Genomic DNA, 13,898 nt, shown 5'->3' with positions numbered 1-13,898 from the left:
GGGACTGAAGCGTGTCCCTTCATTGCCACTGTAGCCAGTCCGAGGAGGCGCACTGCACCAGCTTGCTGCTCCTGGCTCAGGGGGAAAAAAAAAGAAAGAAAGAAAGAAATGTATTTCTTAAAGAAAAACAATAACAAATAGAAGAGCAGTGGGTACTGGAGGAACTCCTATTGATGTTCTAGTCCTTTTTATTTTTCCATTCATATAAGTCCATTCAGAGTCCAGAAACAAAGAAATAATAAAAATAGAGCATACACTCTGGTGAAATTGAGGAAATGATGATTTTGTTCCCTACATGATTCTCTGGTGTGTAGAAAAACATCACACTAGAAATTACGATTCCAAGGTTCAGGATCTACATCTGTCATTTTGATGTGTGACATTGGGAATGACCCTTCATTCCCCTGGGTCTCAGTTTTTCCATTTGAGAGTGAGGGCCTGGACCAGAGACCTAAGGTCACTTGCATTTCTAATACTCACTAAGGCTGCACTGGCCAGGCTGCAGGGAATGCCAGGGTCCCCAGGCTGGCCAGGCGGGTGAAGAGGCAGCGTGAGGTGGCGACACTAGCTCTCTGTCTCTGGAAGAATGGAGGCCAGGCCTGCACAATGATCTTTTCAGAGCTAAGAGCAATGCCATTGACACCCTGCCAGGGCCCAGCAGAGTAAAAGCTTCCGAAATCAGGGCTAAAAATAAATAATAAACCAAAGTGACAACATAAACAGGAAGAACTAAAGGGGAGGGGGTTGAATTGAGTCAGCAAACTCAGGAGTGGGGTAGGCAAGAATCTAATTCAATTTATTGGTCCGCTGGGTGGCTGGACTCTAGAATTTAAAGCACTCTTGAAAATGGGAGTTTGATGCCTCCCTGGGAGGAAATGCAGAAGATGGAGCAGAGATGCTGCTGCTCTCGCGCGCCCATTTTCTCTCTGCTGCACAGTTGGCTCCTTCCTCCTAGCTGACTCTTTGTTGGTTGTTCAGAGGGAGAGCTCTTACACAGTCCCTCTCCTGTCCCTGGCCTCCCCCTGGGCCCAGGCCAACTGCCCTCATCGACCTCCTCTCTCAGCACTTGGGGCCCAGCTTCCTCTTTGCCTCTGTGCACACACTTGGGATCTCAATCAGAATGGCTTTCCGATCCGGCCATTTGGGGCAGGATGTGTGCAAGAGGGTGAGGGAAAGGGAGCTCATAGTTATTAAGTACATTAAATGCTGTAGCCACTGTGCTCTTATATGCAGCATGCACCCAGATGACAGTCACTTAACAGTGACAAGGCAAGAAAACAGAGAAGCCCTCAACCTTACAAACCTTGTTCAACCTTTTCAGGGTCTCATAATTTCCAAAAGTACAGAACCCAGTCGGATGGAAACTGCTTTTGCAATGCTCTAAGTCAATTTTGTGAATTTGGGACAGTGAGCTTTGTTGGGGGAGAGTGGTGAATTGCTGCTCCTCTATGTATTAGAACATCACAGAGATTTCGGGTCGTTCATGGGTAGGAAAAAGGACAAGTGAAAGGGAACCTCCCAGCATGGAAAAGAGGACCTCAGACAAATCCTGACCCATAACAAAGTGACATCTAGTGTTATTTTTAGGTCATTTCCTGGACGGTGGGGTCATGCTTCACCCCATCTGCAACTCTTAGAATCTCAGTAAATGTTTTTGAACCCTCCAAAAGCTGGTTTCTAGTGATATTTGATTCAGTCAGTCAGTGAGGAAACGGTGACTGTCAGCAGTTCAATAGGGCATGCAGTGTGTCTGGTAGAGAGGTCAAGTCAGGATCTGCCCTAAGTATGGAAAGTCTTCCCCATTTCTCCCACAGGTTAACACTTCTTAAAATGTCATGCTCCTGACTACAACGCTAACTGAAATAAGCCAGACTCAGAAAGCTAGAGGTTGAATGTTTTCTCTGGTTTGTGGAAACAAGTCCAAAATAAGGGGGGAGGAGAGAGGAGAGAGGAGAGAGGAGAGAGGAGAGAGGAGAGAGGAGAGAGGAGAGAGGAGAGAGGAGAGAGAGAGAGAGAGAGAGAGAGAGAGAGAGATTATATTGAAATAAAAGATTGGTAGACTAGATGAAGGGAACTGAGTGGGAGGGAAAGGGGACAGAATATGGAAATGAATCTGCCCTAACTTTCCTATGTGCATATGTGAATATACCACAGTGAATCTCACCATCATGTACATCCACAAAACACTATTAAAAAAAAAACAAACTAAAAGTAAATAGCAGCAAGCTCAGTAGAGTAGAGGGAAGGAAAAGGGAGGGGAAGGAGAAGTACTGGGGACTGAATTAGAGCAAATTATATTCCATGTTTTTATAATTATGTCAAATGACTCCTAATGTTATGTATAACTAAAAAGAACCAATAAAAGAAAAGGGAAAAAATAACTCATTGTCCTCAGGGGCAGTGCAAGCCTTGTTCTTTCTTCCTTTTTTTTTTCTTTCTTCAGACAAACTTACCTTCATAATTTCCTCTTCGAATTCAATTAGAAATGGATCTGTAATTCCTAACATTTTACTTTCAGACTTAGTCAAGAAATATCCTTTCCCCTATGTAAAAATTAATCTTAATTAATGTGCTCAGCCTCCCTTCCATATTTCTAGAGGAAAGTGCTATGTGACCTTTGGAAGAAATTCCCAGTGGGCTCATGTGGTAGTTGGTGACGTGTGTGGGAAATATGTGTAGCTTCCTATACGTTTCCCTCAAATGAATGTTCAGAGCAATATTTTAAAGATGAAAAAGAATTTCAAACAGAGGTTAAGTAAATATCACTGAGGAATAGGGCCCTGACAAAATCAGATTTGGGTTGGGATAAGCAGTATTTCCCTTAGGGTGTCTGCTATGGATCATGAAATGGTTTTTCCTAGATCTCTATTCATCATGGCCATGAATGTTCTGAACTATATCATGTGTTCCCCTGGTGGCTGTATTCTTGTCTGGATCCTGTTTTGCAGGCACCCAGGCATAGAGATGTGAGGGATTCATTGCACACTTTTGCTCGGAGATCTATAATGCGACATATCAACATTACCTAGTTTCAAGTGATACTCAATTTATTTTATGAAGCCAGGGTGTCATACCTTCAAGTCCCAAACAATTTCTACCTCTCAGTTTTACTTAACTTCTACTTAAAACTCAGTGCTCTAAGTGAGCCAACCACTTCAACAAGGCCACTCAGTAAAAAGCAACTTTAGATACAGGATTATCTGACCTACTTTCTACTCCATTGGGATGGATGTCCACCTAGTTTTCCATAAGGCAATAATATTCTAGGAAGAGAGCAAGACAGTTCCCTGAATGATGCTTCTCATTTCCTGAATATTTGTGTTTGTTTGTTTTTGTAATTGGCTTTGTTTGTTTTTCATCTGAAGTGACCATAAGATGACAGGACCAGAGACACATGGCAATACAAAAGATAAGCAAAACCAGGGACCAGAGGGGTGGATTAAAGCCACAACTCAAATCTGTGGGGACTGTCAAAGATGAACTGCCTATATCCTATTTCCTCGGTTGGTCTGTCTTCTTCTAAAGGAAAAATACTACTTTATGACTTAAGAAGAAAATGAAATCTATAAGAAAACTAATTTTGTGCTCATTGGGAAAAGCAGAGTTTTTGTGATAAAAGCAAGAAAAATTACGAATAAGGATGCTGTCAGCAAGCTCTCTCACAGTGCTTTATAATGGGTGTCATGATTCCCTGTGCTGGAGGGTATGGGGATAATATTACAACAGGATGACCTCAGCCTAGGAAGCACCCTCGCTGTCTGAAGTCCTGATGGGATCTGAGTAGAACAAGGGAAAAGGAGAAGATAGGGGCTCTCAATGGGCCTCAGGTGTAAGGGACAATATTTTAGGTGATATTGACATCTGTGGCTGTGTTTAACATTGCTGCAAAATTAATTACCACAAATTTAGCAGCAAAGAGCAACTCCCAGTTATTATCTTTCAGTTCTATAAGTCGGAAAAGCAGAGAACATTCCTGGATTCACTGTTCAAAGTGCCTCAAAACTGAAATTAACATGTCAGCCAATTTGAGCTCCCATCTGGAAGCTCAGGGTAAGAGTGTTTCCAAGCTCAGTAGAGTTGTTGGCTAAGTTTAGTTCCTTGTGGTTGTAGGACTGGGATCCCCTTTGCCTTGTTGGCTGTCATCTCTGTGGACTATCCTCAAATCCTAGAGTCTGTTTGCATTCCTTGTCACGTGACTTCCCAAAGCTAGCAACAACCCCCTGAATCTCCCTCCTGCATTAAATCTCTGAGTTCGTCTTTTATTAGCTGGGAAAACCCTCTGTTTTAATGAGCTCGTATGATTAGGTTAAAACCACTTTGATAATCTCCCTTTTATCTTATAACATGGCATAATCACCAGAGAAAAATCTTATCCTATTCACAGTTTCCATCCATGATCAAAAGGGGAGAGGATTTTATAAGAGCAAAGTCCATTAGAGTTCATTGTTATAATTTTGCTTGCCACAAATACTAATATTAGCAAATATTACATAATGCTTTCCACTGGGCAGAAACAGAATGTCAGTTTTAAAGATATTAATCACTGAATTTTCACAACAACTCTATTTGGTAGGTATTACTATTATCCCCAGTTTACATTTGAGGAAAGTGGGGCACAGAGTGTTGATGGAGAGTGCACAGCTGGTTACTTGTTGAGTTGGTTGAACTCAGGTTTGTGCCATATTTCTTAACCATGCTTGACTCCATCAGTCTGTCTAGAAATTTTCTCTCTTAGGCAGAATGTCACCTTCCTTTCTCCCAAGCTGGGGACCGGAGCTCTGCAGTGGGACAGTATAAGATGCAGATAGAACATGACATGGCACACATGGACCATCAGCCTGTCTAGAACTGAGACTTTAATCTCATGGTTATATGTGATGTGTCTCCCTGGCCCAGTTTCCTCATCTTGCATTCTAAATCTTAGCTAGTTATAAAACTTTTCCCAAGGTGCAGATTTTCTCAAAGTGTGTCCTCCCCAAGTATCCTTCAGGAACATTGGATGGTGGCTGAGTTGTTCACAGTGCAGAGTGAGGTCCTCAAAGAACTGATGTATCACCCCCACATCCCTGGGGCATTTCTTCTCACCTGAGTTGAATGCTGTGCAGTGCAGGTGCTCAGGTACATACAAAAAAGTGCCTTAGCAAACTGGTGCTTACTCCATGGGGCATTTTGAAAACATCTTATGTTTAGTCATAGAGGTAAACTGAGCCAATTATATAATTTTTCAATCTACCATTGACTGGGCAGCACTATATTAATTTACAGAAGAAATAAAGATACATACTTAAAAATATAACTAGTTCAAAATCAGAAATTAGCAATAAAAGGCTAATAAATATAAAACAAAATTTATTCCCACAATAGTATTTTGTGGTGCCTTCATATAATTAGTAATAGTATCAATATAGGCAATTCACTGATAAAATCAAAGAAGTTTATATGCAAAAATCAAAACCTAAAAAAAAATTTTAAAAGCAACTAAGCAGAAGAAAAAAAACTGGCAATGTTTAATAATTGTAGCTGTAAATTTAAATGTTCTGAATTATGCCACTAAATGACACAGAATACCAAACATGATCTAAAAGGAATCTAAACTATTTTTCATTCATCATCCAACACTAACTAAAAAAGATTCATAATGAAACAATCTAAGTGAAAATGAGGTAACAAGTAAAGATTTCTAGGGAGCAATTACCAATGAGAAGAATTAAAATGCAAAATCTGAGGATCACAATAAACAATGAGGATAGAAGGAAGTACTGGTTTAGGGAATTTCAAAATAATAATAATAATAATAATAATAATAATAATAATAATAATCTGTTTATTATCAGAGCTTCTGTAAAAGTCCTTAAGAACCAGATGGAGATTTTCTGAATGTGACTTGGAAAATGTGTGTGTGGCAGGGAAGAGTCATAAAAATCAAAGTGTCCCCACACAGAGCATTGTCACAAGGGAAGTGCCACAGATGAAGGTCACTGAGGGACAGTGGTAGAAGGGATGGCATTACATTGGCTGCACACAGCAGTCAGGTGAGGATAACACTGAACTGGAGGCTTCATTCTCTATCTCCCCCTTACACCAGATAACTTTGAAATGATGATGAATGGGTGTAAGGGGTGACTAGATCCATTGAGTTATGTGAGTTTAGTACCAATTGAAGTGAATTGGAAAGACAGCCTCCTTCAGTGTACATATGATGCATTGGCTTGACATTCAAAGTCTCCTACATGGATCCCACTCTATCCTGCCTTTCTAGACTTATCTGCAAATACACGGGGCCCTAAGGACAACTTCTCAGCCAAAGTGGCCTCTCTAATGTCTACAAAGCCTCTTCTCCGTGTTCTTACCTCCTCACCTGTCCATGTTCTTCCTCCCTCCATTCTAGGAACAATTCAAATCTCAAATCATCCCTGGTCTGAAGATCTCCTATAACTCCTGCTTTTATTTTTGTTTTTCCATCTTAAATCATTTATTGTGTTATTAACTATATCCTTTCATGCTCAACTAATTGGCCATTAATCTCTTTTAAGGTGATTTGATTGTTCATGTGTCTAATACATCTCTGCAATTACACCATTTACTCCCTGAAAACAAGACTGTGTTTTTTAAATTGTATTTGTTATGGTTTAGATAATTGATGTCCCCCAAAAGTTTCATGTGTGAGACAATACAAGATAGTTAGATGTGAAGTGACTGGGTTATGAGAGCTTCAACCTAATCAGGGCATTAATCTGCTGACAGATTAATGGGTGGTAACTATAGGTAGGTAGGGTGTGTCTTGAGGAGGTGGGTCATTGGGGGCATGCCTTTGGGGTATACATTTTGTCCCTGGTTAGCCTAGCTTAGCACCCTGATTCCTGGTGGTCATGTATGTACCTGCTTTCCTCTTCTTCCATGATATTCTGCCTCATCCCGAGCAACGGAGCCAACCCTCTATGAACTGAGACCTCTGAAATCATAAGTGCCAAATAAACTTTTCCTCCTCTAGAATTGTTCTTGTCATGCCTTTTTGGTCATAGCAGTGAAAAAGCTGACTAAAACAATATTGTGCATTATTTTGCCCTTCCAATTTCAACTTGTTTACCAATATTATCTCACAAAATGTTTGCTATAAAACTTCATGTTAAATATTATTTTTCACATTGTTCAGACTAGATAATTAAGGAGAAGTTAATTAGGGAGATTAAAAAGCACCCAAAATTATACAGTGCAATATCAAGATTTGAAATCATATGAGTTGGAAAAAATCTGCTTTACCCATGAGACCATGATATCTTTATAACTTTCTGGATCCATCAAATGAGATAACAAAACAGAGTAAAATACTTATGACATGTACCCATAAAAAAGAAAAAAAAAGAGTACATGTACAGGTACATGAGTCTCTTTAAAATTATTTTACTTTATTTGCGTATAATTTTCTGTTATGATAGGACCTCCAAGTAGAATTAAATTCCTTGTATTGTAACGTGTCTATTTACAACATGCCCATGTGCACACACACTCGCACACACATTCACTCTGGGATTGGTTGGCTGGTAAGTGCTGCTCACACATCTACCTGAAAGGGCATTGCTTTGCAATGGCAAATGCGTGAACTTCATTGGCAAGGACACGGATAACTTTAAATTCCATTTAGGGGAGAAAGGTGTATAAACTTAATGGGGTGCATCAAGGCTCAATTTTACTTCCAGGATGGCCAGAGTTTATTGAATAGGATGATGGTCAGTATATTACTTTGTAGCAAGGCCCTGTCCTAATATTAGCTTTGAAGGAGCTCTTCTGTTGAAAAGCTCTATGTTAATTCCTTATGATCCCAGGAAATATAATGGATGAGAAGGTGGCCCAGCAGGAATGTTGTTTGTCTAGGTTCTCAGCTTATTCTGTCTTGAGAAGAGAGAGGCATGACAGCTCTCAAACTTACTAAGTGGGAAGAAGCTTGACAGGCAAAGAGAGAACTGTGGAGGGAAAGATACCAGATCCAGATTGTTCAGAGGTTACCTGGATAATTTGTACTTCACTTTTTGATACCATATGGTCTCCATGGGCATAAAGAGAATCACAACATTTCCCTGTATTGGGTCTCTGAAACTTCAGGCACACAAAAATTCGTTGGGTGGCTTATTAAAACAGAAATAGGCCCCACTCCTGGAGATTGATTCAACAAGTCTATCATAAAATATTGATAAACTACATTTCTAACAAATTCCCAGGTGATGCTGATGCTGGTGGTCTAGGGACCATACTTTGAGAACCATTGTCCTAACCCATATGATGTTTTCATCATAGGACATAGGAACATCAGTTTCTTTAAGAAAATATATTATAATACAAATAGTCAGGAAAATTTCTCTAACACCGACCATAAACACTTTCTTCTATTTTAATTTTAATGTTCTTTCTGGTGTCTCAGAGAATGTAGAGAGGGTTTCTGTATTTAGAAGTGCTACAGCTACCTCATGTCTACAGGTAGGCTGAGTAGCTGTCCACCAAATAGGTGCTGACATACTTCCCATCTCTGGTGGGAGCTTTTGTTCTCTTTTCAAAAAGAAAGTCTGGCATTCTAGACCAAAGAGAACAGGAGAACCCTGACAGACAGAGGAAGGAAAACATACACCTCTGCTCCTTTTCTTCCATTTCTTTCGATTTCTCTTTTCCTGTCCTTTCCTCTCATGAGGCTTCTCTGTTACTTTATCTGCTTTCCTTTTCTCCAGTCTGTGAGTCTCTTTCTATGCTCCCCAATCTTTTACACATGTAGTTAATGCAGATGAGTATGATCTGCATAGATAGCCAACTTCCATCTCCCCGACTGTATTTCCTCTTACATCAACTTCAGGATATAAATCTTCTCTAAACAAAAAGTATGTAATTAAATCTGATCCTAGAAACTTGTTCAAATAGCTTGAGACATTCAGGCCAAGCAAGATACTTGATAGCTATGGCATCTTTCTTCTAAATTGGGACATTCACCTGCCATGTACTAAGCCTCAGCTAAATGTCAATGTCAATAAGTCATTGTGGCTTTGCTCAGTGAAATCCTGAGCACCATGGATATGACTTTAGACCTGAAAGGAACTTATCAATTGATAGGCATTGGTTAGACTTGTAAAGTGACTTGCTTTGAAAGCACTTTCTAAGAGTCTTATACCAGGTGGTGACTTTCCAAACCAATGGGATCTCTGTTTGTTGAAGAGTTTGAATTTGAGAAATATGTAGAATAATTCTGAAAAAGCCATACTAACAATAGAAGTAGAATCAAATTTTGTCAATTCATTAAATCAATAGTTTGATGGATTGGATTCCACCATGAAACCAGCACCAGAATTTCTGTGTATCATTACAGCAACATTTACACTTTGAGAACTACTGCACTGACTTGAATAAAATCTCCATTTCAAAGAAAACTGCTTGTATATTATATCAAACTACATAAGATTAACTGAGAATATCTGTTCCTTATGTCTCAAAAGAAGTCTGAGTTGTGAATGATAAAGTTATTTTAAAACTAAGAACCAGGCAGAAGGCTGTGTAAATACATAAAGAATCAATGATACAATATAATATTAATAATTATGATGGATAGCAGCCATTGGGAAAAAATTCTGTATGCCAGTGTACAAAAAATGTCAATCATGGCAACTATCTGCCTATCACAGACCTCTGGGGAAATCATTCTTCTCAAAGCCACTGGTAAAAGGACAAACCTAGACTGTTATATTGTATATCACATGACCTAACCCTCTCATTTGCATCTTTGGGGCAAAGGTGAGTAGCTACTTCAAGGACAACAAATTCACAGCCCTGTGTGTGTGTGTGTGTGTGTGTGTGTGTGAGTGTGTGTATACATTAGGTCTTCTGTATCTACAAATTCTGCATCTGGAGACTCAGCCAACCACAGATGGAAAATAATTGCATCTGTACTAAATATGTAGACTTTTTTCCTTGGTGTTATGTCCTAAAAATTCTGATATAAAAACAATTTGCATAGCATCTTGATGTATTAAATGTTATAAGTAATGTGGAGATTATTTCAAGTATATAAGAGGGTGTATCTAGGTCATATGCATATAATACAGCATTTTATATAAGGGAGTTAATTATTCATGAATTTTGATGCTCATTGGGGATACCAAACCATCAAGGATACCAAGGGACAATTATATACATAAATATAGATGGATGATGCAATTGTGGTGTATGTATGAGCTATTCATTTAAAATTAATGTATCTTCCTGTATATAAGTAGTGTTTTCAGTAAACAAAAATAAATGCATAGCTGGGTTTAGCTGTGCACAACTGTAATCCCAGCAGCTCAGGAGGCTGAGGAAGGAGGATCACAAGTTCAAAGCCAGATTCAGCAATTTAGTGAGGCCCTAAGCAACTTGGTGAGACCCTGTCTCTAAATAAAGAGTAAAAAATGGACTGGGGAAGTGGCTCAGTGGTAAAGCACCTGTGGGTTCCAAAATAAGTAAATGAATAGATAAAAACAAAAGAAACTAGTTCAATCAGATCCCTGAATAGGCCATTTAAATTAAGAATATCAAAATTATGATTTATTCACCTTGGAGAAGATTTTTAATTACAAGACAATGGAAGCCATGAATTGATGCTATACAAACTGAAATTATAAAGATGCTGAGCCCCTGTATTGTCAAAATCTATGATACAGAGAGAAGAGTGTTAGAGAAGAGGTAGAATGTGGACCAGCCTGTAGCAGAGGTCCAGAGAGAGGCAAAGACAGAGCACCCAGCTCATGTGGAAGGTCCAGGTAGGGCCTGACTCCAGAGATTCCTTGTTTGTAGAATAATTTTCTGGTCTGGGTTCATATCAGCACTAAAAATGAACCCAATTTTCTTTGAGACTCAGATTTAAAGCCCTTTGCCTGAGATTATTGAGCCAATCCAGAGAAGAGCAGTTATTTGAACCCAGGGTTGACTTACTTCATCCCTATTGCTCTCTCTCCCTTACACTGGACATGTTAAGAACCTTAAGGAATGTGTAAGAAGATGGGAGTCTTCACAATGAGTGCCCTATCATTCAGATCTGCCTTTCCTTTTCTCCCACGTGCCACATGGGTTTCTTGCTTGCTTATGTAAATTATATGAATTTTATCCTTCTTTTAACAATTTTGAATTTGCCCCTCTGCCTTTTCTACCCCAATCTCTTCTAATCACATTTCTGGCAATCGAGGAGTATCTAATTTGTATGAATGAAACCAATACAGTTTTCACATATTTTCCATTTTTTATTTTTATGTGAGAACTTGCTGCATGTTAATTCAAGCTGGGTTAATTTATGATTTCTTGACAACCTATTCCAATGTCTGTTCTTTCCTCCTTCCTTTTCCAGCATTCACTTATGTTCTTTCTCATTTCATTTTCATGGACCATGATTCAGTCCCCTTGAATCAGAACTTGAAACATTCTTTTAATAAGAAAGAATCTGATGTAAACACTGGCAGTAATGGAACCTGGCCTAGACTTTTTCAGTAGGGAAGAGCATAGGGTGAAACACTTTTTTAAGGTGTTTTGATTTGGATATGAAGTGTCATCCAGAAGCTCTTGAGTTAATCCAGTCATTTCCAGAGGCAAAATGATTGGATTGTGAGAGCTTGAACCTACTCCGTCCAGTCCATCCTAGTCTGGATGAACTCACTAGGTGGTAATAGCTACAGGGGGTGGGTAACTGGTGGAGAGCCCTGGAAGGGTACATCTCCCTGGTAGCCACTTCTCTCTCTGCTTCCAGGCTGCCATGACCTTACCAATAATCATCCTCTGCCACACCCTTCAGCCACAATATGCTTCACGTAGGCCAAGAGTAATGGAGTCAGTTGATCTTGCACTGAATCTCTGAAACTCTGAGGTGTTTTAGTCATAGTCACAAAAATCTGACTAACACAAAGCCTTTCCGTTGTGGTTCTGGATAGAAATTCATCAATGTGATTTTTAAGGAAGCAGCTTTGCAGTGTCTCTTCCTAGGCTTCTGGACAATACGCAGTGTGGGCTACCTGTGTGTCACCATTCTGGTGACTGATTACATTCCTTGAATACCATCTCAGAGATCTGATGCTTCTGATCAATTTCTATCCCCTGGGTCAACATAGTCAGACAGAAACAGGAGGGGGAGAAGCATCCAAGTGGCATCAACACTCAAGAGTGAGAAGATCTAGTGTAGAAATTGCAAAATTATATAAGAATCCAGAAGCTCCTTTCAGATAAACAGTGCAACACTCTAAGATTTCCAAACCGTCAGAACTGCTTGATATTACTAATCAGCCTACTGATCTTTGAAAGAATCTGAGCTTTCCAGAAAGCCAACATGTTTTAGCTTTGAGTATAACTGGCAAACTCCCAATAAAAGCCTTCTTTATGGTCATTGGCATTCATCTCTGGCATCGAACTGAAGTCCTATATATCATGGTCACAATTCACAGAGATAAACAGGGCATGCTCTCTGGACCATGTAAACCAGAAGATGCCTCTCTCTGGAGATTGCCTACCTGCCTTTCTTCAATTTTATAATCTCTTAGCACTGTGGTGAGCAGAGAGGCAAAAAGAATTTGTAATTTGGTTATTGTGAATCTATACAATTCACTTTCTATCCTTATGCTGCCATTTCTCTTCTCTACTGTCTTGTCCCAAGTGCTAAAAAAAAAGAGGGACACAGAAATATGATGAAGAATAATATAGTCAATGGCTTCTCCATCCACCCCACACCAGAGAATGGGAGGTGGGAGACCTAGCTTCCTGTTTCAGTTTAACGATGAAAGGTTAACTTACTGGAGGTAAGTTATCTGTCTTTGAAAAACCCTCTAGTGTGAAAATAAAACCCTGTCCTACCTCCCACTTCAAGCAACCATGAATGGATAAAATGATGCTGGTGACAATGGATCTAACTATTATGTAAACAGAAGGGATTGGCAAGGGAAAGGAAAAGTTAGCAGTTGCCAATGAAGGAGGATGTTCATCCTGTTGGGGGCAAAAGAGATATTTACTCTATAATTACCCAAAACCAGGAGAGGACTCTGGAATGCTTACTTAGAAGTAATCATTTAATTATGTCCTCAAGGGCTTAGTTTTCTCTTGTTGCTCACAATTCCGTTAAAAATTAAACAATTATTGTTGGCAATTGAGTGAAAGGAAACTCATTTATCTGCTACGTGTCAATTGTCCACATCAGGATATGGGGAATCTACTGAAATAAAATGGTGACAAAGGAAAACCTAGGATAACTCAATAAGTGTTTCCTGGGAATCTACATTAAAAAGTGCTAAATTCTCTCAGAGAAAGCAAAATAGCAACAGAATGATTAGTGCCGTTTTCTGTTGTTGTAATCATCTCCACGCTAACAAGACTTTCATTTCCTTGGTTCTGTATGTGTGTATGTAGTTGTGGGGGATGTGCTTTGGGTTGAAATATTAATATTTTGAATTCTACTGGGACACATTTTCCTGGAGTTATTTGCTTCTTAAAACAAGCCAATATCATCATTTATAACCGTAACCCTGAAGGCATCATGGTTGCCTAAATATATAAACAAAATGAAATGCACAATTTGCAGGAGCTTAAGTTGAGTATTTTGAAACAAAAATAGCTAGAATGATTTAAGAGAAGACAAACATTAAAAAAAATGATGCTATCTAGCAATGTTTATTAAATGCCTATTTGTAGTTCTGTTTGGTATTCTAAAGGACGAGATAAATGTGATTGTGTAATTATAGAATTATAAAGCTGAAAGGAATTAAAAATGTGTCTTATCTAGTTTGTTCCTGTGTTGTTGGAGGAACAGAAGATAAAAGGCCTAGTTCTTGGGGCCACTCAGCTAGGAGAGACAGGCTGGACCCAGGTTTTCTAGGACCTGGCTCAACACTCCTTCCAATGCCTTTCCCACCAAG

The sequence above is a fragment of the Ictidomys tridecemlineatus genome, chromosome 5, assembly GCF_052094955.1.
Source record: "Ictidomys tridecemlineatus isolate mIctTri1 chromosome 5, mIctTri1.hap1, whole genome shotgun sequence".
Lineage (NCBI taxonomy): Eukaryota > Metazoa > Chordata > Mammalia > Rodentia > Sciuridae > Ictidomys > Ictidomys tridecemlineatus.
This window is presented reverse-complemented; position numbering follows the sequence as displayed.